This window comes from Labeo rohita, chromosome 17 (genome assembly GCF_022985175.1).
Source record: "Labeo rohita strain BAU-BD-2019 chromosome 17, IGBB_LRoh.1.0, whole genome shotgun sequence".
In the NCBI taxonomy this organism is placed as follows: Eukaryota; Metazoa; Chordata; class Actinopteri; order Cypriniformes; family Cyprinidae; genus Labeo; species Labeo rohita.
In genome coordinates this window covers 18,078,403-18,102,540 of record NC_066885.1, presented here as the reverse complement: position 1 = coordinate 18,102,540, position 24,138 = coordinate 18,078,403, and the positions used below count along the sequence as shown (strand labels likewise).

At 36.8% G+C, this 24,138-nt stretch overlaps 1 long non-coding RNA gene across 1 annotated transcript in view; it reads right to left on the bottom strand.

Annotated features, from left to right (window-relative positions):
- Nucleotides 1–23,688, bottom strand: part of LOC127180261 (uncharacterized) — a 67,533-nt gene extending 43,845 nt beyond the window's left edge. The window contains exon 1 of the long non-coding RNA XR_007829607.1: nucleotides 23,603–23,688. This is a non-coding gene — a long non-coding RNA (uncharacterized LOC127180261). The remainder of the gene's footprint in view (nucleotides 1–23,602) is intronic.
- Nucleotides 23,689–24,138: the final 450 nt, after the last annotated feature.

Genomic DNA, 24,138 nt, shown 5'->3' with positions numbered 1-24,138 from the left:
TTTGAGTGTGTTTTTAGCAAGTTTAGCACTCACTGGCTTATTTTTGTGTGTTGCTAATAGTGTATCACAGTGTTAAACATCACTTCCTGTTGACAGTAGGTGGCGCTATGACTATAATTGAATATTGTTATGTAAATGTGTTCAGACCAGGACTCTTATCAAACCTGTTAAGTTTGGGGCAGATTGGACATTGTATGCCTGAGTTACTGTAGCTTCCCGTTTCATTGCATTAATAACATGCTTTAGCACTTAGCTAAGTGTTGCTAACATGTTATAGCATGTTTCTAGCATGTTGCTACCCTATTTAACACTTGTTGATATTTCTAAAATGTTGCGTTCATTACAGAGTGCAACATCTCACTTCCTGTTGCCAGCAGGTGGAGCTATGACTATAACTGAATATGGGCATGGGCATGTGTTCAGGCCAGGACTCTTATCAAACATGTTAAGCTTGGGGCATATTGGATATTGTATGCCTGAGTTACAGTAACTTCCTGTTTCATTGTATTATTAGCATGCTTTAGCATTTTAGCTAAGTGTTGCTAGCATGCTTTACTATGTTTGTAGCATGTTGAATATTAAGTTTGGGTCAGATTGGACATTGTATGCATGAGTTACAGCAATTTGTCTTTGTATTTATATCATGCTTTAGCTCTTAGCTAAGTGTTGCTAGCATGTTTTAACATGATTCTAGCATGATCCTAGCCTATTTAAAACTTGCTAACGCTTTTTAATATGTTGCTAGGACTCTTATCAAACATGTGAAGTTTGGGGCAGATTGGACATTGTTTACATGAATTACAACAACTTCCTGTTTTATGTCTTTAACAACATGCTTTAGCATTAAGTAAGTGTTGCTAGCATGTTTGAGTGTGTTTTTAACTACTTTAGCACTCAATGGCTTTTTAGTGTGTTGATAATAGTGTATCACAGTGTTAAACATGTCACTTCCTGTTGACAGTAGGTGGCGCTATGACTATAACTGAATATAGGCACGTAGTGTTCAGGCTAGAACTCTTATCAAACATATTAAGTTTGGGGCAGATTGGACATTGCGTGCCTGAGTTACAGTAACTTCCTGTTTCATTGCATTAAGAGCATGCTTTAGCATTTAGCTAAGTGTCGCTAACATGTTTTAGCATGTTTCTAGCATGTTGCTACCCTATTTAACACGTGTTGATATTTTTAAAATGTTGCTAGGCATCCACAACAGTATTAAACATATGACTTCCTGTTGCCAGCAGGTGGCGCTATGACTATAACTGAATACGGGCATGGGCATGTGTTCAGTCCAGGACTCTTATCAAACATGTCAAGTTTGGGGCAGATTGGACATTGTATGCCCGAGTTAAAGTAACTTCCTGTTTTATAGTATTATTAGCATGCGTTAGCATATTAGCTAAGTGTTGTTAGCATGCTTTACTATGTTCGTAGCATGTTGAATATTAAATTTGGGTCAGATTGGACATTGTGTGCATGAGTTACAGCAATTTTCTTTTTCTTTGTATTAATAGCATGCATTAGCTCTTAGCTAAGTGTTGCTAGCATGTTGTAGCATGACTGTAGCATGTTGCTAGCCTATTTAAAACTTGCTAGTGCTTTTTAATATGTTGCTAGGAGTCCGTAACAGTGTTAAACATGTCACTTCCTGTTGTCATCAGGTGGCGCTATGACTATAACTGAATATGGGCACTGACATGTGTTCAGGACCAGACTCTTATCACACCTGTGAAGTTTGAGGCAGATCGGACATTGTTTGCCTGAGTTACAGCCACTTCCTTTTTCATGGCGACACGTCAAATTTTGTCAGGCCGCCACGGACACGCCCCTCGACGAAAACTCAAAAGCTTCGCAATTTAACATCGCAAGGGCCTTATGATAACACTCAGCAAATTTGAAGATGATCGGATAAAAACTGTAGGAGGAGTTCGTTAAAGTACGAGGCCTGAAAATGGCAAAAACTGCACAAAAATCGTACAGGAAATTCGATATAACGGACTTCCTGTTGGGTTTAGGATGTTGTACCAGGAGACTTTTTTGTAGGTATTGGTGTGCTACACCTGTGTACCGAGTTTCGTACATGTACGTGAAACGCAGCTCGAGGCGCACTCCGTTGAAATTTTATAGGTGGCGCTATCGAGCCATTTTGCCACACCCACTTCTGAAAACCATATCAGATGTAAATTTTCACCAGGACTGATGCGTGTGCAAAGTTTCATGAGTTTTCGAGCATGTTTAGGCCCTCAAAAAGACTTTTTACTTTGGAGAAGAAGAAGAAGAAGAAGAAGAAGAAGAAGAAGAAGAAGAAGAAGAAGAAGAATAAACAGAGCAATTCCAATAGGGTCCTCGCACTGCAGTGCTCGGGCCCTAATAATAATAATAATAATAATAATAATAATAAACTCTTATGTTTTAATCCATGCATTACATTGCAGTTTCAAATTAATTTACCAGCCAAATAGTTTCTCACCAAAGCCAGTTTTTGTTAATTTACTATTTGGCAGGTATTGAATTTGGATCCCGCACACCTACACATGGAAACACACACACACACACAAGCTCAAAGCATATTTCGTGTTTGCCATCTCTCAGCTCATATATGAATTCCTCACACAGCAGTGAGGAGTTCAGGTACTGAAGAAGCCATAGAGATGTCTGTGTGTGTAGAGCTGGAGAGGACACTGGTGTTATTTCACACGCACAGACACCTAGTGTCTCCGTCTGCCTCTCTAAAGTTTGTGATTATCAAACGACGTCTTCTGAAGTGAAAAGTTCGCAGCTCTGCATTGAGAGAGAATATGCTCCGTTAACCTGCACAACCTTTGACCTCTGAGCTCTTCTTTATAGAGGAGAAAAAGAAGACCATTATGACATCTGATGTGTCTTAAGAATTCAAAAGCATATAACATATAACGCCTACAGTCTCTCATATAGTGTCGAAAAGACTGATTCTTTTAAGTAAAAAATAAACTATTTACCGTAGCTATTTGAGTTCTTGAACTGCATTTGGCATCTCATTCACAGCAAAATATTTTGTTAAACACAGCTATTCGTCAATGGTTTATGATGCTGCTTTGCTGTACATTTATCTTTTCATGTTTTATATTATAACCTAATCAAAATTCATTTATTCAAAATGCCTCATTGTCTTTGAGCCAGAGAAAAACTGAATTATAAAACATCTCACTTATGTTTATTTTTATATGCTGAAGCTTCGTTTTTTATTACTCGTTTTAAAGTGTACTGTATATACCTACTTTAAAAAAAGCAGCTTGACTGTAGATGAACTGCTTTAAAATAAGAAGTTTTGGAAAATACAGTAACAAAAAGTTTTTTCCTCAACAGTGATCAAGCGTACGTGTGAACAAACAATGAATCCCAAGTTCACTGCAGACCCAGTTAAAAGGTCTGAGTGTCTGTTAAATGGATGTGAGATTCCTCAGTCAGACAGTAGAAACGTACCAGGATTTTAAAAGACTAGCGGCTCTGCAGTGCCATAATTTAGTCTTAAAGTGCCTCACTGAGTCAACCACATGGATCTGATTTCCTCAGCTAAAGTAAGAGCACAAACCCAATAACAGATACACAAGCAGAGGGAGACATCCAGAAAACCAAATGGTGGAACTACAGTAGCATGTGGATGAAATTACACCTCTGGCTGATGTATTGTAAAAACAAATTAAAAACTACAGCTAGCTGTGTACATCGAATGCAAACCTCTAGTATCAAAGTACAAACACATGGTCGATAATTCAAATTATTTAAATCGATGCATATTTACAGTTTTTTTTTCTGATTAGACTCAACTGTGTGACCAAATATGGATAAGTATGGGGATCTGCAGTGGTTTGACTGTGGCTCAATCAATATTCAGCTGCATAATCGATGTGTCAACACAGATTGAGACTGTCACATTGAATTAGAAACACTAGAATGAGTACAATTATATTCATGGACAAAGACACTTATATAGGTGCATTTACATTCATTCATTTATCAGATGATTTTATCCAAAGTGACTTACAAATCAGCACACAAGCGATTCTTCATAAAGAGGAATTGCTAATAATACAAAGTTTTAAACATCGGTTCGAATAGTACAAGCTAGAACAGGGAAGGACTAAGGGAGAAGAATCAATTGATGTGAGCCGTAACTGGTAGCCAGTGCAAAGACATAGAAAAGTGTGACATGGGTTGTCTTGGACATGATGTTGAGTTCATGAATCATTTGTAAAGGTTTGATTGCACTTGAATCAATTGATTGATTAATGAAGAAAATACAGAAACACATAATACATGTGTATATATAAAAAAAGAATAACTAGTAAGGTAAGGTTTTACGTTAAGGTTTTGATACATGTAATAATGATAATATTTTCAGCACCAGCATAGATGATCTAATAATATTCCACACAAAACAAAATGTTGATGACTATCAAAATCCCATTATTAAGGAAGACATGAACACCACATGACAAATGATTCAAAGAGGAACAACAATTACGACAACAACAGCGCACATAATAGAGTAAACAATGAGGTTGTAATTTGCATGATTTAAACATGCTGTGGTGCATGCTGGGAAACACAGTCCAGCATCATTCATAGAGTTCAGTAAGATTTATCAAATTCTTCTCATTTAAAGCTAAACAATGTAACTTTTTGTAAGTTAAAAAACAAACAAACATTGTAATCCACCATGTCTTTACCCAAATAATAATGATTTATGTTATAGAGCTCATAGGACATACATATGTCATTCGGGTTTGTGTGTTCTACATCATAAACATACGAAGACAAAAGTATCTTGGCTGTGAGTAGCATGAAACTGAAAGCCATCACAGCAAACAAGAAAAATTGACCATGGATCATTTAAATTGCAGGTTGTAAAAACATGTCCTGTATCCATGTGAACAACAATGTTTTGAAACACATTCATCTACACAGAGAAGAAGAGCTGAAGAACAAGCAAAACATGTTCTTTTGCAAGAATTTTTTTATGTTGTAACCGCAGTGTAGCGGTTCACCCCTAAAATGACAATTCTATCATTAATTACTCACCCTCATGTCGTTCCAAACCCATGACTTTACTCATCTTAAAAACACAAATTAAGATATTTTTAGTGAAATCTGAGTGCTTTCTGACCCTGCATAAACAGCAACACAACTGACACGTTCAAGGCCCAAACAAAAAAAAAATCACAAAAATACAAAACAAAATGTTACGTGCACAAAGAATATTCTTGTAGCTTTATAAAACTGAGGTTGAACCACTGATGTCACAAGGACTATTTTATCGATGTTTTTAATACCTTTCTAAAAACAATTTGTTGAGTCAACTTAAAATAATTTTTTACCCTGCTGCCTTTAAATTTTAAATTCAGTCAACTCAAAAAACGTTTAGTCAACTTAAAATGTTAAGTTGTACTAAGTGACAACTTAGATATTTGTTGAGTTGATTCAACCTATAATTAAGGCAGCTGCGTAACAAACCCAGCTTTTAAATTTAACAAACCAAATTTTTAGTTTAGTCAACTCAAATGTCTAAGTTGTCACTTACACTGTAGTACAACTTAACATTTCGAGTTGACTGAACTTAAAATTTTAAGGCAGCAGAGTAACATATATAAATTATATTAAGTTTTTCAGTTTAATTTTTTGTTTCTTTACAGTCTTAAAAATGTCACTTGAGTTACTTTCTATGCAGGGTCCGAAAGCTCCCAGATTTCATAAAAAAATCTTAATTTGTATTCCGAAGATGAACGAAGGTCTTGCGGCTTTGGGTTGACATGAGGGTGACTAATAAATGACAGAATTTTCACTTTTAGGTGAACTATCCCTTAAATGATAAAAGTCTAGTGCTGTGTATTAGGTTTACCCTATATATACACACTAAAAGAACAAGTTATACAGTGCTGCTACTGTAAAACAATGTGAAAACAAAAGCTCACATTCTTTTTTTTTGGTCACACCTGTAATGTAATATGTAGTATATAGAACAGGGTATAGAAGCTTACATTCCAGACACTCAAGCAATTCACCACAATGCTGTCCCCACCTGAGAGTTATTACTCCCACTGAGGAACTGAGAGGAAATTCTAAAGGTTCAGAAAGGTGTGCAGGTGTCTTTCACTTTATGGAGCTCAGTTTCACTTGATTTCGTTTGGTTCTCGTTTATATCGTTTCCATTGTGCTTATGAAAAACAGTGCGAGGAAGAAAATGTATCCCCATCTGCTCTTCAAATTGAGCTCTTTTGTGCTTTTCACACACAGTTTTTTATTCTTTCATCAACTTCGCCAACCACAGACTTCAGATTTCCTTTTGCTGCTTTTTCTCACTCTCTCTCTCTCTCACTGCAGATGGCAAAGGCACCGCAATTCATTATTCAGATTCGACTTCATCATTTATAATGGAGGGTGATGCATTTCAAAATGCCTCTCTAAGTCGTGACAAGTGAAACCAGTCTAAAATATGAAGCCCAGCCAGGCCCGAAGGCTGCAGAAACTCTAGTCAACACATGGCTGGTTTTAACTGGTTTTACACCCATTTTGAAATGAATGAGTGGGTTTTATTTGCAGTTTGTCTCAAGGAAATAAATGCCACCATCTCTAGTTTTCTCCTCAGGAGAGTGTGTTTGCCTCTATAAATGCGTAGGAACCCTCTGTTGAGCTTGACTGGCTGGTGGATCTCAGAGCAGCGTGAGGGGAATGAGAAACCATGTGATGCTCATAAGCATTAAATTTAATTGTCAGAATGCAGAGGAAATGATTCAGAAGCTAAATCGAAGGCATCATCCTTCATGGCAAAGCTAGTCCTAAAGGATACAAAATGGTAGAGTTAACTACAATAATATTTGCATACACATTACCACGTACAGCAAATGTACCAAGGGCGTTTTCTCCAAAGAGGTAAGGGAGGCAATGCCTCCTCAGAATATTGGATAAGAAAAAAGTATAGTACAAAAATAAAACAATTCCAATATTACAAAATATAACATTAAAAAGTGTAGAAGTCACTCGTTTTCCTTCTCTGAGACCAATGAGTTTTAACAGACCCCTAAAGCGTGTCGTGAGATTGGTGGGGGGGGTAATTGAGAATGAATGGGGAAAGTCACGTGAGGCGATGCCTCCATTGCAATATGATTGGATATGCCTGGTTCGGCTGTGATTGGTTCATGTGATAAATTTGTGTGTATTATGCATTCACAAATCAGTCTGAATGCACAATATAATGCCGTTAATAGGAAGACCAATTAAAAAAGTATGTAAACAACTCCCAACCTTAGATACAGTCATGGCCAAAAATATCGGCACCCTTGCAGTTCTGTCAGAAAATGTAACACTTCCCTCAGAAAACTGTTCTAATTGCAAATGTTTTGGTATTCACATGCTTATTGTTTTTGTTTGCACTGCAACGACACAAAAAAACAGAGAAGAAAAGTCAAACTTGATAAAATTTCACACAGAACTCAAAAATGGACTGGACAAAATTATTGGCACCTTGTCAAAATTGTAAGAAATAATTGCTTTTCAAGCATGTGATGCTCCTGTAATTTGTATTTAGACACACCTGTGGCAAGTAACAGGTGTGGGCAGTATAGTAATCACACTTGAAACCAGTTAAAATGGAGAAAAGTTGACTCAACCTTTGTGTTGTGTTTCACACTAAGCATGGAGAAAAGAAAGAAATGTAAAGAGTTGTCTGTGGATTTGAGAGAAAAAAATGTGGAAAAACATGGACAATCTCAAGGCTACAATTCCATCTCCAGAGATCTTAATGTTTCTGTGTCCATTTTGCGCAATATCATCAAGAGATTTACAGCCCATGGCACTGTAGCTAACCTCCCTGGACATGGACAGAAAAGCAAAATTAATAAAAAATTACAATGAAGGATTGTTCGAATGGTGGATAAAAGAACCCAGATTACTTCCAAACAAATTCAAGCTGATCTGCAGACACAGGGTACAACATTGTCAGCTCGCACTATCTGTCAAAAAGGGACGCTATGGTAAGAGACCCAGGAGAACAACACTGCTGACACAAAGGCATAAAAAAGCAATTTTGGAGTTTGCCAAAACGTATGTGACAAAACCACAATCCTTCTGGGAGAACATACCGTGGACAGATGAGACAAAAGTAGAGCTTTTTGGTTAAGGACATCATGGCACAGTCTTTACAGTCAAACATGGTGGAGGTTCAAAGATGTTTTATGGTTGCTTTGCTGCTTCTGGCACTGGATGCCTTGACTGTGTGAACGGTTTCATGAAATTTGATGATTACCAAAGAATTTTGGGGCACAACGTAGTGGTCAGTGTCAGAAAGCTGCATCTCCACCAGAGGTCATCAAAGAGGGTGCTACCAAATATTAAGTTTGCATTTTTGGGGTTCTGTGTGGAATTGTATCAGATTGGCAAGAAAACATGAATTTGTGGGAATTTTTAGTGAGTAATCAGCTTGGTGAAATTTAAGGTAAATCTCTGTGTCTGTAAACAATATTTACAGAGCTTTGATGACTGATTATTAGAAAAATGTAAAAATAGTTAAAAGGTTACTATTTAAACGAATAGCTGAACAGAAGTTCACAAATAAAATACATCGTTTAAATTGTTACTGCCTTGCGTTGTTATTTTGGAATAAATGTAAAATGCTTAAAAACACTAATTTCATACTTGGCTTTAATAAATCGAACATTGATTACATTGTTAATGCTAAAGTAAAAAATAGGCAGCAGCCTATGTAGACAGCATGGAGTGATGCCACTCACTAGGTTTTGGAACAGAGCTATAGACACAGCTCTGTGTGCTCAGACTCTATGGAAGTGCATTGTGTGACCCTGGGCGGAAATGCTGTTCAGCGGGATGCTAAAAAGAGCCAATCAGTGTCATGGCCCCCAGTGAGCAATTCTGCAAACAAAGAGGAACAAGTGACTTAATGTTTGTGCCCATCCTATGTGTGCGTGTGTGTGTTTGTGTGCTGGCAACCCAGCAACAGCATTGTGCCAACAGGAGACAGATGCATATTACACAACGCATGACTAACCCGAGGTCAGAGGCCAAAAAGCCAACACAAGTGCATGCATGCTAATAACCACGAAACAACACACATGTAAAACACACACTAATGGAAAAAAAAAAAAAAATCATGTAAGAAGTTTAAAGAAAAGGTGAAAGAGCAAATTGGAAAGGGGGATAGTATGTAAGATACAGAGAGAAAGAGAGAGAGAGAGAGAGAAGCCAAAGAGAGAAAAAGCATGGTGACGCATACGCCTCTGAAATAGACTGGAAATGACATTTTGCAAAGCGCTTCCCGCTATGAGAGCAATTTTCCCAATGATTTAACCTCAACCGGCATTTATTTTGGTGAACTGTGAGCTTAAAAACAGCTTGCTGCATGAAAAAGCCACTCTCAAAAGAAGAAGAGATTTGCCCATAACATGAATGGGATTAAATGCACAATATTCTTTTCTTTTTCACAGAATTGAAAAGTTCACATTCGCATTAATGGTCTTTTTTTTTTGTTTTAGCTAGGCTTTGCGTCATCGCCACATTGTCATGATGTTCTCTGTATGTTTAGATTTATTCTTGATTATCTTCTTCTATAACTGAATCTCTTTATCAATATTTCTTGCATTCTCTAAGCAGAAGAGGGGCCAGATTGGACAGACAGCAGGTGGCATGATTCCCTACTCAGCTAAGAGGCCACACAGTGCTAACTTCATTACTTCATGCCAGCCTGACCACACAATCCTGCTCAAAATAAATACATGTCTGACGTCAGTCAGGGCAAAACCTCATTCTTCTAAATCTGCGGTTAATTATTCTTAGAGATTTTAGCAAAACATATAACTGTAGAACTTCAGTCTGGAAAGAACAGAGTGGTGTCTCTGATTTCAGTGCAGAAAAACAACAGCTTGAACAACTTAAACCAGTTTACTGGAGTTCACTCATCTGGGTTTAGAGGTGTTATGGGAATTTGTCCAGCTTGCCAACCAGCTACAGCATTTAAGAACCATCTTAAAGGGACAGTTCACCCAGAAATGAAAATTCTGTCATTAAATACCCTCAAGTCGTTCCAAACCTGTAAGACCTTCATTCATCTTCAAAACACAAATTAAGATATTTTTGTTGAAATCCGAGTGCTTTCTGACCTTCCATAGACAGCAATGTAACTGACATGTTCAAGGCCCAGAATAGTAGTAAGGACATTGTTAAAATAGTCCCTGTGACAACAGTGGTATAACTGTGACTTTTTGAAGCTACAAGAATACTTTTTGTGTACAAAAAATAAACAAATAAATAACAACTTTATTCAACCATTTTTCCTCTGTCCTTACTACCTTTCTATGCCTGGAACGTGTCATTTTTGTTGCTGTCTATACAGGGTCAGAAGGCTCTCAGATTTAACCAAAAATCTAAAAACTGGCTAAAACTGAACCTTGTTTAGTATGTATGAAAGACAGTTCGAATGAGACTGAGAAAAATGGTTATGGCTAAAAAGTCTAGAAATAACCTCTCTAGACAAATGGCATCACTCTGTGAAAACATGATTTTAGACCTAATAGCGACATTAAACATCCTGAGATGAAATATTACAGCACTTGGACAGATAAATACCTACTGAGACAGAAAAACAAAAGAGAAAGATAGAGAGAAATGGGGCAAAAGTGGAAAGAGGGTTAAAGAGAGAGCGACTCAATCAGAAAGATATGTGCAGTATACAGTAGAGCAGTTAATGCAGTCCCACAATGCAATGTGCTCAATTTGATCTTTCATTTTCAGTGTGATGAGATTACAGATGATATTTTTTTTTTCAATTACAGATCTCTTTTTGACTTTTTTATAGTTGGGGTGCCAAAAGTTAAGACATTTTTACACAAAATTAAAAATCAAAATAAATAAGGATTAAGAAAGAATTTTTAGAAAACAATGCACACCCTAGGTGGTGATTCGACCCGCAACAAAAGCATAAGGGAGTGAGAGAGTGGGAGAAAGAGAGTATGTGCATTCAGTACATAATAAAATGTAATTTGTGGCAAAAACAAGAAAATAACTTGACGTATTTATCTTCTCGTTTAGTATTTTTATTTGCTTGGTCAGTGTCGTTGTGGGGTTGGTTCTTTTGCTGTTGACTCTAAGGACTTTTGAAATACCGGAAATCATTTGCTGAAGTGATATGGACATGTGATGTGGTCAAGACCTGCCTGAAATTACACTAGCCGTGAGTTTCCCTAAAATAATTGACCCTTTACTGACAGGCAATCTGACCAGTTATAACACTGAGTCCGCCATTCTGTCCAACAAAAAAAAAAAAAAAAATCAGGAAAGCAGATTAACTTCGCTGGACTTAAACTTGAAAAATTGTGTATTGACATATTTCCTTGATTCGAATAAAATATGTTCTGATGTTCATTCATGTTTTTTTTTCATGCTTTAAAGTAAAGAAAAAAAAGACGATCTGTTCATGAACTGGGGGTTGAAAACTTTTGAACAGGATGAAGATGTCCAAATTTTTATTATTTTGTTGATTTTTTTTGTTCCCCATTTAATACTGCCCTTCGGAAGCAACAGAAGATACTTGTAGGTATCCCGGAAGACAAATTAGGTACAATTTACCTTGATCTTCACATTCAAAAAGTCTCTTAATGCATTGTGTTTCCTTCTGGAGCATCAGTGAACGTTTGAACCTTTTTTTAAATAGTTCTATTTGAGTCCCTTTAGTTGTCCTCAATGTGAAAAGATGGATCTCAAAATCATACAGTCACTGCTGGAAAGGGTTCAAAAATGCAAAACATGCTGAATGGATTTTTCTGAAGAACAGTGCTCAGTTTACCCGTTCAGAATATCAGTTTTTGTACAGCTAAACTGACCAGAAGCAACTGCCATCTGCAGTCCTCAGACATTCAAGTGAAAAATGGCCATGCCTTCTCGTGAAAAAAATAAAATATTGCTCTTTCTATTTCTGTACTATATACATATTCTCCATTATATGATAATTTGCTGTATGCATGAGACACCCAGATGATCTATTACATTTGACCTACATAATGTATCCCTCAATGCATACACTTACCATGACCTTCCATTTCCATGTGACCGGTGAACCAGAAGTAATATCAGCCATGATTTTTATCATGTCTTTTTGTCTATTATTTAATGAGGCAACCAAGAGTCAAGGCCTATTTCATAAATGATAAATAGACATGACTCGTACACATTCATTTAATGAGGTCATGTGCCAACAATGTACCATACTGCAGATTGAAATGTTGCATAATGCATTCTGTTTCACAACTATTAAACAAAAAATAGTAGGCAGTATGTACTGTACAGTACTAAGCAGTAGATGGACTGAAAGTATGGCTTTCAGTGTGTGTAAATGTCAGATGGTCAGTACACAAGCCTTCAAAACTGAGAAATTTATTACAAACAAATCAAACTCAACCTGAGAGATTCGTCTCTCATGTTCCTCATGCTGTTCTTTGTCTAATATCGCTACACTTACAGACAAAGTGGTGAGATAAAGAAGAGGTGAAGAGGAGTAGAAATGACCAATTGAATCGTACCAAAGAAAGAAATAAAGAATTGTAGATGATGACATTTCTATCGATCGCAACACATATTCTCCCTGCGGTTGAGACTGCTAATCTCAGGGGCTGTGATATTGGCTCTTAGCGAGAGGCGCTGTGTGCGCCTGTCAGACATGTCCAGACACCATGTAAGCTCTTGATAAAGTTATTGTTTTCTCAGACATGGACATGGATTTTCAATTTTTCCCCTCACTCTCACACTTTCAGGGGCACACAATCGCTGACACACACCCAATCACAAGATAAGAATTTACTTTCTGATAGAAAAACCAGAATAAAAAGATGCGTGGCTCTTATGTGAAAAGCATGTTAGAGAGAAATGTCGAGGCAGACAGAAGGGAAGAAGCATGGGGTGAGTACACGGGATGTGACGGATGCGCTCCCTCTGAGTGGACGGTCTGGCCTCGTCTCAGGAATCCTTCCTGTTCCTGTTTGTTGGCCGGAGCGAGTGCTGTCAGTATTGCCAAAGGCGTGCTGGGTAACACTGACACATTGCAGCCGGCCCAACTCTCTCGCACCGGGAGCATGGGAGAGGAGGGAAGTGGAAAGCGCAGGATGAATGTGAGGGAGGGAAAGCAGATTAGAGGACGGGAGAGCTGAAGAGAGGCAGAACCCCTCTCTGTGCTCGCATATGTGAGAGAAGAGTAATCTCCGAGCGGAGAGCGGAGGAATGCCGAGCAAAGGAGACGTCTAGGTGTGAGGAGAGAGAGAGAGAGATGAAAGGAGTGTGGCAATGGGCAGAAGGGAGCGAGATGAGAGGCGGCGTGCCGAGAGAGACACATGGTGTGTAGTGTGTGTTCTGTTCTCTTTCAGTAACACACAGCGGGGTCATCTGCCCATGACCAGCACCATTGTGATAGTCTGCATAAAGAGGATTTATGTCTTGAACTAACGCACTACGTGTTTGGTATGAACCAGCGTGCAGCGAAGATGGTTTGAAAGCTATTTCGGTGTTATTGAAAAGGATAGTTCATCCGAAAACAACAACTCTGTCATGATTTACTTATGATTTCATCCTCATGTTATATCACTTGAGATATTTTGAAGAGAATTCTAACTTAAAAAATAACCAAAATGGTATAATGAAAGTAGTTGTTTTTTCTGTCTTCTGAAGTTATACAATAGATTTATGCACACACAAAAGCTAAGTTGTTATTTACCCATAATCTTCTACTCCATGGAGCCGCTAACTAGTGGAAAAACAAATCTGTCTGATTCATGAACGAATCATTCCTCAGTTTTAGCAAATGTCTCAATTCTTTGAAAAGATCTGACTCAAAAGAATGATTTGTCTATGAATCAGACGTCGCTCACATGAACTCACAAGCTTGAATATGCCAATGTTAAAAATGTACAATTATATTTACAATTATTTTTCAAGTATTATGTGACACTGAAGACTTTCCCATAATAGGAATAAAATGCAGTTTAAAATACATTAAAATAGAAAACAGTTTTTTAAATTCTAATGATATCTCACAATACTGATAAGCTAATTTAAAGATTAAAGGATTAGTTCACTTCCAGAACAAAAATTGACAGATAATTTACTCACCCCCTTGTCATCCATTCTTTCTTCAGTTGTAAAGAAATAGTTTTTTGAGGAAAACATTTCAGGATTTCTCTTCATATAGTCGAAAAACTCCCATCTCATTTTCTCCTCCAACTTCAAAATCATCCCACATCACTGTTTTACCTTTTTTTGTACCTCTGCGGTACCAGAGACGGTACCTCTGCAGTGATTTAGGACAATTTTGAAGTTGGGAGTTTTTCGACATACCCTAACTGTCTTGAACCGGAAAAAAGAGTTCACGCAGACTTAGAAGATTAGCGTTTGAGGTTAAAAAGTATATAAATTGTAATTTATTTTTAGAAAATAACCAATCGTTTCACAAGCTAAGACCCTTATTTCGCAGCTGGGATCCTTTAGAGACCTTTGAAGCTGCATTTAAACTGCAGTTCGGAAGTTCAAACTCAAGGGCGCCATAGAAGTCCACTATATGGAGAGGAATCCTAAAATGTTTTCCTCAAAAAACAATTTCTTTACGACTGAAGAAATAAAGACATGAACATCTTGGATGACAAGGGAGTGAGTACATTATCCAGAAATTTTTGTTCTGAAAGTGAACTTTTAAAGACCGCAATAGAGGGTTTTCATGATGTGTCATCAATCGCCCACACTGAATTTAAACAATGCCACTGAACCGAGTGAAACTTGCATATTTTGCCACTAATTGCTGCTAAAAATGGTCAATCATTGTCGTGTTTTGGGCTGTACTAATCGGTCGGACTAGAAAAAACATTTGGAGTACCACAGACTGCCAAAAGTTCAAACAAATGAAGGAGAAGAGTGCAAAAAACTGTCTGAGGAACAAAAGGCATTTGTGGTCATCCAAACTGAACCAGGGTTTCCAGAATCTTGACGACATTCGTGTTTGTTTTTATCATTTCCCGTCACGTAGGTGAAATATTAGGCTAATATTTTAATAAATACTGCTCGTACGTATCTTTACCACCTATTAACTTTAGTTTCTCAAAATGTTGCACATGGAAAACAATGACACAGTACAGTCCTTAAGTTTTTTTTTTCCTTTTGTGTATGAAAGAAAGTGAGACAGGTTTTGAAAACAAAAGGGTGAGTAAATTAAGACAATTTTCTGTTTGGGTGAACTAACTCAGAGTAACTCTCTTCTTCTGATGTGGTCAAGTAAACATATTTTCCTTATGTGAAATGTGAAGTCTATTGTAACAATAAGAGAGCCTGGGGATTTTCAAACTGTCCCGATCTGTGGATGTGACTCCTCTGTCCTAGTTGACCTTCAATTTATTACACAATAAACCACATAAAACTCTTGGTGGTTAAGGCAGAGGGGATTGTGGGTGGTTCTGAATAAAAGGGGACTCATTTCAGCCGTCTTGTTTTCCCATCATGTGTTTCCAGACAGAATGTACCGTTCATGGCGCACCGGAGAGACTGATACACAGAACGGCCCTCCAGAGCTATGGCCAAAACGTGCTTTGGAGACATATACATTCATTTTATAACAATTTAAGAGAGATGCCTTTAAAACATACAACTGCAACAAAAAAGTTCTAGTATGAACATTGAAAAACACAGAGTCTGTTAAATCTGTTTCTGGTTTTTGAAAAATAAATTGTAACCAAAAAACAAAAAAACAAAAAAAAAACAAGCCATCTATACATCTATGTTTACGTATCAAGTTCTCTGGAGGAATCAGCATTGCTATGGTGACCACATCCAGCCCACTGTTCACGGATCATAAACTGTATATTGTAGCGTTTCCACATTTTATTCAGGTAGAGTCTGTTCAGCACTCTTGTGGAATTTGTGTCCTTATTATTTAGACTAGGGAGCCTCTAGAAAAATCTGTCAGCAAAAAAATCAGCACCAGTCGACAGGCATAGTTCAAAAGCTTTTCACTTTCTTCCCAGAAAACATTCACATCCAGACAAAAACTAAAATCACAGTTCCTTCTCAAATGTCAAAAATATCAGTATTATCAGTTGTTTTATTACATAGCTCTACTTAACTCTGATTGGTCAATCACAGCATTCAGCAATTATGTGGAAGCCCACTTGACTTTCTTTCTTCTGTGAAACACGAAAGGAGAAGTTCTGAATAATGTTCATGCTGCTCTTATCGATACGACAGAATTATAATGACCACAGGCTGTCAAAAACACCTTAAGAATGACATGCATTTCAAGTTTTCTGAAACATAGGATATTTTTGTGGTAGTATGTCATACTGTGTCACGATTTAACATCCAAATGGTGAGTCGAAGACTTCAGTTCGCTGTGATTATTGTGGACAATAATGGCGTTAAGTGACTCTACTCCTGACATACAATCAATATCAACAGACCTACATACAATAGAGACAATTGAGAAGGTTGAAGGAAAAATGAGAGAGATAGAATCCATTATAAATAGTTGTCTATAGGGGTTTTACTGTGTAATATTCGGTGAGCGCTATTGACTGATTTCGCCCCATTGAGAGGAACACAATACCAGAAGTGTCAGCTGCTCTATGCTCTGACAACAGCTCAGACCTGCAGTTACAGCTCTGACAGAGGAAATATAGATTAATAAAAATAAAATCAGTCTTGGACAGCCTCTCGTTCCCATGTCTCTCTCCCATCACTGTTAATAAAGCAGCTTCGCAGCATCCCAGGCCAAGCAGAACTAAATGTACAGTACATGTTTGTATAGTGTACAACAGGGCTAGAGGACCCTTTTGGATCTGATTTGGATTTTTTTTTTTTTTTTTTTTTCTGCAACAAAAACATACACAGAATCTTGGGCATGATTCAATAATTTTGAAGTAAGTTAAATTTGACAGTGTAATTGATTTTTTCAGGTAAGAACCTGAGGTGCATAGTAGTGATACGGCAAATGTGTGGTTTTTGTGTGTGTGCAAAACTCTATTTAAAAAATACATATTTTTCACAACATTTTTGGAGTAATAGTCTGGAACATATTAGCTATGTTTCCATCAGGCTGTTTTTACTCACATTTTCAAGTATTGCATCAGAAACGACTGGTGGTAATGGCAAATTAAAAAAAAAAAAAGTTAGCAAAACAGTTTACGCTAACTTGAGCTGGTTTTTGACTTGCGAAAAAGAGTTAATGTGAATAATGGAAGATGGAAATGCATTGGCCGAATAAATTTACGTAATGCACATGAAAAAGTCACAGGACTTTGCGCTACGGGACGGCATAACATGACTAACCAGTGGACTGGTTTTGTTGCACAGCATCTGAAATGCCTGAGCAAAGTCTGTCTTTTACTTTTATGTATTTATGTATATTTACCTTCCAGAACTGTCTTACACCACTGCGTTTCCAAACAGCAGGCGTCCGCCTCCAAAAGCAATGACCGAATTTATTGTGCTTTGTCTGCTCGGTCTAAGGCGCAAGTGATTTATTTTATACGAAATGTATTATATTCATTGGCTTCTCCTGTTTTTCTTAGTAATATCTGGTGCCGGTTTTGTTCTCTTTGACTCATTGGATGGAAACTGTGGTTACTTGGAAATGTTTTATGTGAAATTCTAATTTTCAGCAGAAGTTAAATTCGCAACTTTAGGTGGAAATCCAGCTACTGAAAGCACTAAATTAGCTTGAACAAAATTCTCTGTCTTCTCCAATTCTCTATCTTCTCTATATTTTTTTAATTTAAACAAACTTGTGTTGCTCCATTAATATTCATGTGTATACATTATACATCTCTACCAGTCAAAAGGTTTTTAATGTTTTTTAAAGAAGTCTCTTCTGCTCACCAAGCCTGCATTTATCTGATCCAAAGTACAGCAAAAAAAATTAAATATTTTTACTATTTAAAATAAATGTTTTCTGTTTAAATATTTTTTTTTTCAAAATATAATTTACTCCTGTGATCAAAACTAAATTTTTAGCATCATTACTCCAGTCTTTAGTGTCACATGATCCATCAGAAAACATTCTAATATGCTTATTTTTTTAAATATGTTTTTTTATTATTATTATTTAGCAAGAATGCTTTAAATCGATTTCTTTGAACTTTCTTTTCATCAAAGTAACCTGAAAAAAAATTCTATTCCGCTGTTTTCAACATAATAATAATAATAATAATAAATATTTTTGAGCAGCAAATCAGAATATTAGAATGATTTCTGAAGGATCATGTGACTGGAGTAATGGTGGTAAAAATTCAGCTTTGAAATCACAGGCATAAATTACATTTTAAAATATATTCAAATAGAAATCAGTTATTTTAAATAGTATAAATATTTCAAAATTGTACTGTTTTTGCTGTATGTTGGATCAAATAAATGCAAGCTTGGTGAGCAGAAGAGAAAAAAAAAACATTAAAAATCTTACTGTTCAAAAACTTTTGACTGGTAGTGTGTATATATACATAGAACTAGAAGAAAAAAAAACATTTCCCTTGATGCAGGTGAAGGAGGTGATGTAACCCAGCTATACCTTACTCACATTTGATGAGGAAGGACTGCTGCTGTGTGCAGATGTTTACAACTGGAAGGTAATTAATCTTCTCATTCTCACTATATGTTTGCCTTCAAAGGTGCAGCTGGTCATACATGCACCAGACTCACTCAGAACGGAAGTTAAGCTCTAGTGAGATAAGAACATGTGCACACACAACTACCAGTAGACACATGTCTTACATATGATATAGCAACAACTGCCAACATACACGCAAAACATCAGATTTTATAACTGCCATATGATATGACACGTCCTACAAAATCTCTCTCTCCTCCCACAGATGTAATCAATATCCAGGAATGTCACTGTGAGGGTCACATGGAAACCTTCCTCGCTAATGTTAGTAATTTCCTGCTGCCTGACAGGCTCCCGATGCTGATGGCTGAACCAAATCGACCACAAAGCTGAGCATCATGACACTATGTCTGCTGCAACCACAGCTCCAGTGCTGTACCAAACACTCACCCAGTTATGGTTTACCAGGGCACTCCTAATTTTAACACTCCATCCGGTCCACGCAATGTCTGGAGTCCAGACGTTCAACTACTGCAGATGAAAACAAAGATGAGGAGCACAAGTTTAGTTTTCTGTAGCACTGCTACATGGTACAACCTGTTCTGTTTATTGCCTTGATTATTAATGTGCAATGAAAAAATCATGTATGATTAAAAATAAATCAGAAAAGAATCTCAGCAAACATAGTGCTGGTTCTCAACTGGTTTTGCTTCAGGGCCCGGATTTTACATTGGACTCAACACCGCAGTCACCACAAACCGTGTTTATCCTTGTTGCTAGTGAACCTAGATTTAATGTAGTCTGGGTCAACTTTGCATGTTTTTGTTCATGGTTTTGGAAAATGAGAGCGTGTCATGTAAAGTTTCATGCTGGAACTGATTTGGTACTGGTTTAAGTAGCATTAAGCATCATTTCGTCCTCATGTCTGCTACACTATGACCTAAAACTAGGGCTGTCAGTTTAACGTTAACTTAATTAATTCGTTTTGAAAAAATAACGCAATTAAAATATTTTAACGCACTGGTCCCGCCCCCAGACCTGTATGTCATCTTATGTTTCATACAGTTGACTGTTGACAAATATGATGCAGGGCTCCACATGCAGTTATGTGCTAAAAGTCAAAATATTGGTGCAAATCTATATATTAAATATTCTCATTTTTATGAAACAATATCGATTAGTAAATCCCAATTGATTTTTTGGTCTGTGCTGTTTGTTTTCAGTTGATAAACAGTACATAGTGCGCCTCCCATCCAATAAATCGCAATAGGCTAAGCTTTGTGTTATTTTGTAGTCTCAGATTTCAAATTCTGTCCATTTCATTTGGAAATTCAAGCAATAACTATCGTTTTGGCACTCTTTAATGTGGCGTGATAGGCTTCTGGCCTGTGCCTAATCAAACCCATAACAAAACATTTGTGACCGAAAATTCTCTGTCATTGACGGAAATTTTTTTATCTGTGACGGAAAAATCTGAAGGCCGTCCGTCACTTTGACTGATTAACCTGAGGGTGATCTACTGTAACTTGTAACTGTAATTCCTACCCCTGTCCAGATGGTGGCGAGTGCGCTTCAGTGTCACAGCAGAGCTGTGGATCCAGAACAAAAATGAAACTGTCACAAATCTTTTTCCTATGAGTTTGATTACGCACAGGCACGTACACAGAAGGTACAACAATCTATCATGCCACATTAGAGCACCAAAACGCTATTTATTGCTTGAATCTCCTAATGAAATGGACAGAATTTGAAATCTGAGACTTTGTTTTGTATCAGAAGTAACACAAAGCCTAGCCTATTGCTATTTATTGGAAGGAAGATGCACTGTGTACTGTTCATTCATCGGCTAAAAAGAGCATAGACCAAAAGATCAATTGGGATTTAAGAATTGATATTGGTTCATCAAAATGAGAATTTATTAAAATCGAGAAATCGTTTTTTGTTGTTGTTATTGTTTTTTCGTTTTACCCAGTCCTAGCATACTACTGTTGTTTTTAAATACTGCGCTGTCGTAAAAATGAAAATGTGAACAAAAATAAAAGCAATTAAATGTGTTATTATTATTAAAGTATGAAAATTAAAATGACGAGTAATAATAGATTAATAAATTCAAAATTACGGACAATGTTAAAATCTACCGCAACCTCTCATGTTGAATTAAATAAAATAATTCTTCCTAAAGCTACAATTTGAATGTGTAATTCATACTTTCTCATTTAACACAAAAATAGCTTTAAATAATGTTTTGTGGGTATTTTCACAGTCAAATGTATTTTTTTAATTAATTAAAATAATTAATTAATTCGATTCATATAATTAATTAGATAAAAAATTTTAATCAACTGACAGCCCTACCTAAAACATTTTTAGGCTGCAACCCACCAGTTAAGAATGACTAATACAGAGATTTAGTTGAGCTTTGCATGGGTTCTGAGTCATGTTGTGCTGTGAGGAGTAATTAGAGAATCGTTATTATTATTATTAGCTATAAAATAGCTTGAAAGCTACACTTAAAACCACTAAAACTGAATTAAATTATATTCAATTAAAACGTATATATGCTGAATGCACTCTAATGCACTTTGCATAAAAGTGGCTGTCAAATGTAAAATATGAGTTTCAGAGAACATGGCAGAAAAAAGTGGCAATCAATGAGTTGCTGTATAACCCATTATTTCTAGAGCCGCACTTAAAAATTCATTTTTCACCTTTAACAAACACAACCTGAGATCCACTTTATTAATGGTTGCTTGGCAACAACCAATCCACTGACAGCTCTAAAGCAGACAGGGGTCATGAGGGTGGCATCCTGTTTGGCAGTGGGTAATTGGGGCAAATCACTGTGGGCACAAAACACACATGACCTTGTGACCTTATGGTCTTTGGGCTATGACTGTAACTGAAATCAAAACAGCCATATGTGCACAAAAGATGTTTGTTTATGCATGAGCGCTGTGAGTGTTTCAGAGACACAAAGCTGAAATCCGAACACGAACATAAGGATTTTAGTTGGGGAAAAGATAAAAGATGAAAGTCTTCTGTGAGCCCGGGGCATTACAGGCCACTAGATGGAGGAGGCTGAATGGAGGAGGCTGATAGTCAAAGGGAAGGCTGCAGAAATGAAAACGTCAAAATTCTTGACAGAAAAGTAAGTGAGACAAAGTGTTTTTAGTGTGTGTGAGTTAGAGAGAGAGAGTGTAAATGTATAAAGGAGTCAGAGGTACAATGAATAAAAGACTAGCTGAGAGAAAAACTGAATTGAGAGAAATTCTCCCAAGGGTTGAAACCGCAACCCCTCATGTCATATGACAACCATGAGGCAACTGTAATGCAGCTCTCACACACACACACACACACACACACACACACACACACATATAGAGAAAGGGAGATCTAAGTGCTCTTCCTCTTCCTTAAAATATCCCCAAAAGATCTTTGCTAGAGAAAGTTTTTTCTCCACATGCCTCTGAAAAAAAAGCACATCAAAGTTTGCTTAAAAAGCCTGCATTAAATTTACTTCTAGCAGATATACGCATTTAAAATTTACAGTCTTTCTCTTAACTAGAGCAAAACCACTGAACACTGAGTATAACCATTGATGATTCACCTGATTTTTGTCCAATCATATGCAAAGAGAATATCTCTTCCCCAATTTGCAAGTTACAAATCATGTGGCGTAGTGTAAGTCTAGTAGCTTTATAAAAAATGTGCAAGTTGTTCGACTAGTGGCACCCAAACTTCCTGTTTCAACAGAAATATGTCTTCACCAGACAGAGAACTGCATTTGTCGAGTCATTTCAACAAGGCAAACAAGCTAATCGAAGAAAGCATCTGACACTTTTGCTACCAATTCTGACAGGGACGACTCGCATTGTTCCAATGATTTGTGTGAACTGGCACATTAAAGGGATAGTTTATCAAGAAATGAAAATTCTGTCATTAATTACTCACCCTTGTGTCGCTCCAGACCCTGTAAGACTTCCATTCATCTTCAAAGCACAAATTAAAATGTTTTTGAAGAAGTCTGAGAGCTTTCTGACCCTACATAGACAGCAAAGTGACTACCACGTTCAAGGTCATGAAAGGTAATGACATGACGGTAAGCATTTAATGACACCATTTTAATTTTGTCAATTGTCTGCTTGGTTACTGATGTTAACTCAGATTTCCATAATCTGTGAAATTATCAATAAAACATGTGGACTGGAATGAATGACAATATCCAGTGCATTTTACATGCCATTTTTCTTTAAGTACACTGTTTAATTATGCATGTAAACATAACTGAAGCATAATTAATATAAGTGAAAAATGGAAAGACAACAAACCAGAATCAAAGCAAATACTTTTCACAGTCAGGTGAAAAAAAGAAAAGCCTCAATTGAAAGAAATATAACTGATCATATGCAGACCTATTTTAAATGTTTCTACAAAGTATTTAGTACAAGACTGTGAACTCTTAGTTCACTACCAAATGTTACGCATTTCCATTTGGTTATGACAAAAATAGCATTTCTTTCAGGGCACTTTATTAGTTCACTTCCAGAATTTATCCAAGATGTTCATGTGTTTCTTTCTTCAGTCATAAAGAAATTAAGGTTTTTGAGGAAAACATTCCAGGATTTTTGCCCATATAGTGCAGAGGTCCCCAACCACGGGGCGAGACCGTTCTGAGAAAAATTTGTATAGATATGATGCTCTGTTATTTATTGTGGGTAATTAATTGTTTTAATTATTCTGTACTTTCATTATATTAGATTGATATGGAGTAGAAATTTGACTTCATGTTAAATTAGTAATTAAAAGATTGCTCTGATCTGTCAGCCTATTAGGGCTTAAACGGATCGCAGTTGATCCGTGATATGTACGGACCAGATCCAGACCCCACCATTCGGCATGTGATGCGCAGATAAATATGCCAGTTTACACGTTCAAGCTATTTAAAACCACAAGAAGAAGAAACGAAACAGAACTCAATTCGTTACTTACGTGCTGTTCTTGCACACACCCAAAGCACGACCAAGGACCTGTTTCAGACAGCGATAACGAGTTGATTCCTTTTTCACTAACTTCAGCCAATTCACTATACAGAAAGTGAAAGTAAGAAAACTGACGAAGATTTCTAATGCTGCATTAACTATGCATATTCTCTCAGAGACGATAAGAGATTAATCTAATTCAACATATGCTGATAACGGTGTATAACTGTCTAAAATTAGCACATTGTTTTATCTTTTTTTTTGAAGTGTGACTTTCTTTGCATGTTCGCTTTGTAAATACTGGGTCGGTACTTCCGCCTACGTCACCCATGGCCTTTCCGATGTGACCACATGATGCATGAAGTCAAGCTAGTGCAAAAATAGCATTCGTGGTTAAAAAGTTTTTATTTTTTTTTAAGAAAACGATTGATCGTTTCACTAGATAAGACCATTATTCTGCTGTGCAAAGGCAAAAGGCCGTAACTTCAATTTTGGTCATAAATGAGTTACTCGTATTTTAGGGACATTTAAGATATCCTTTATTAT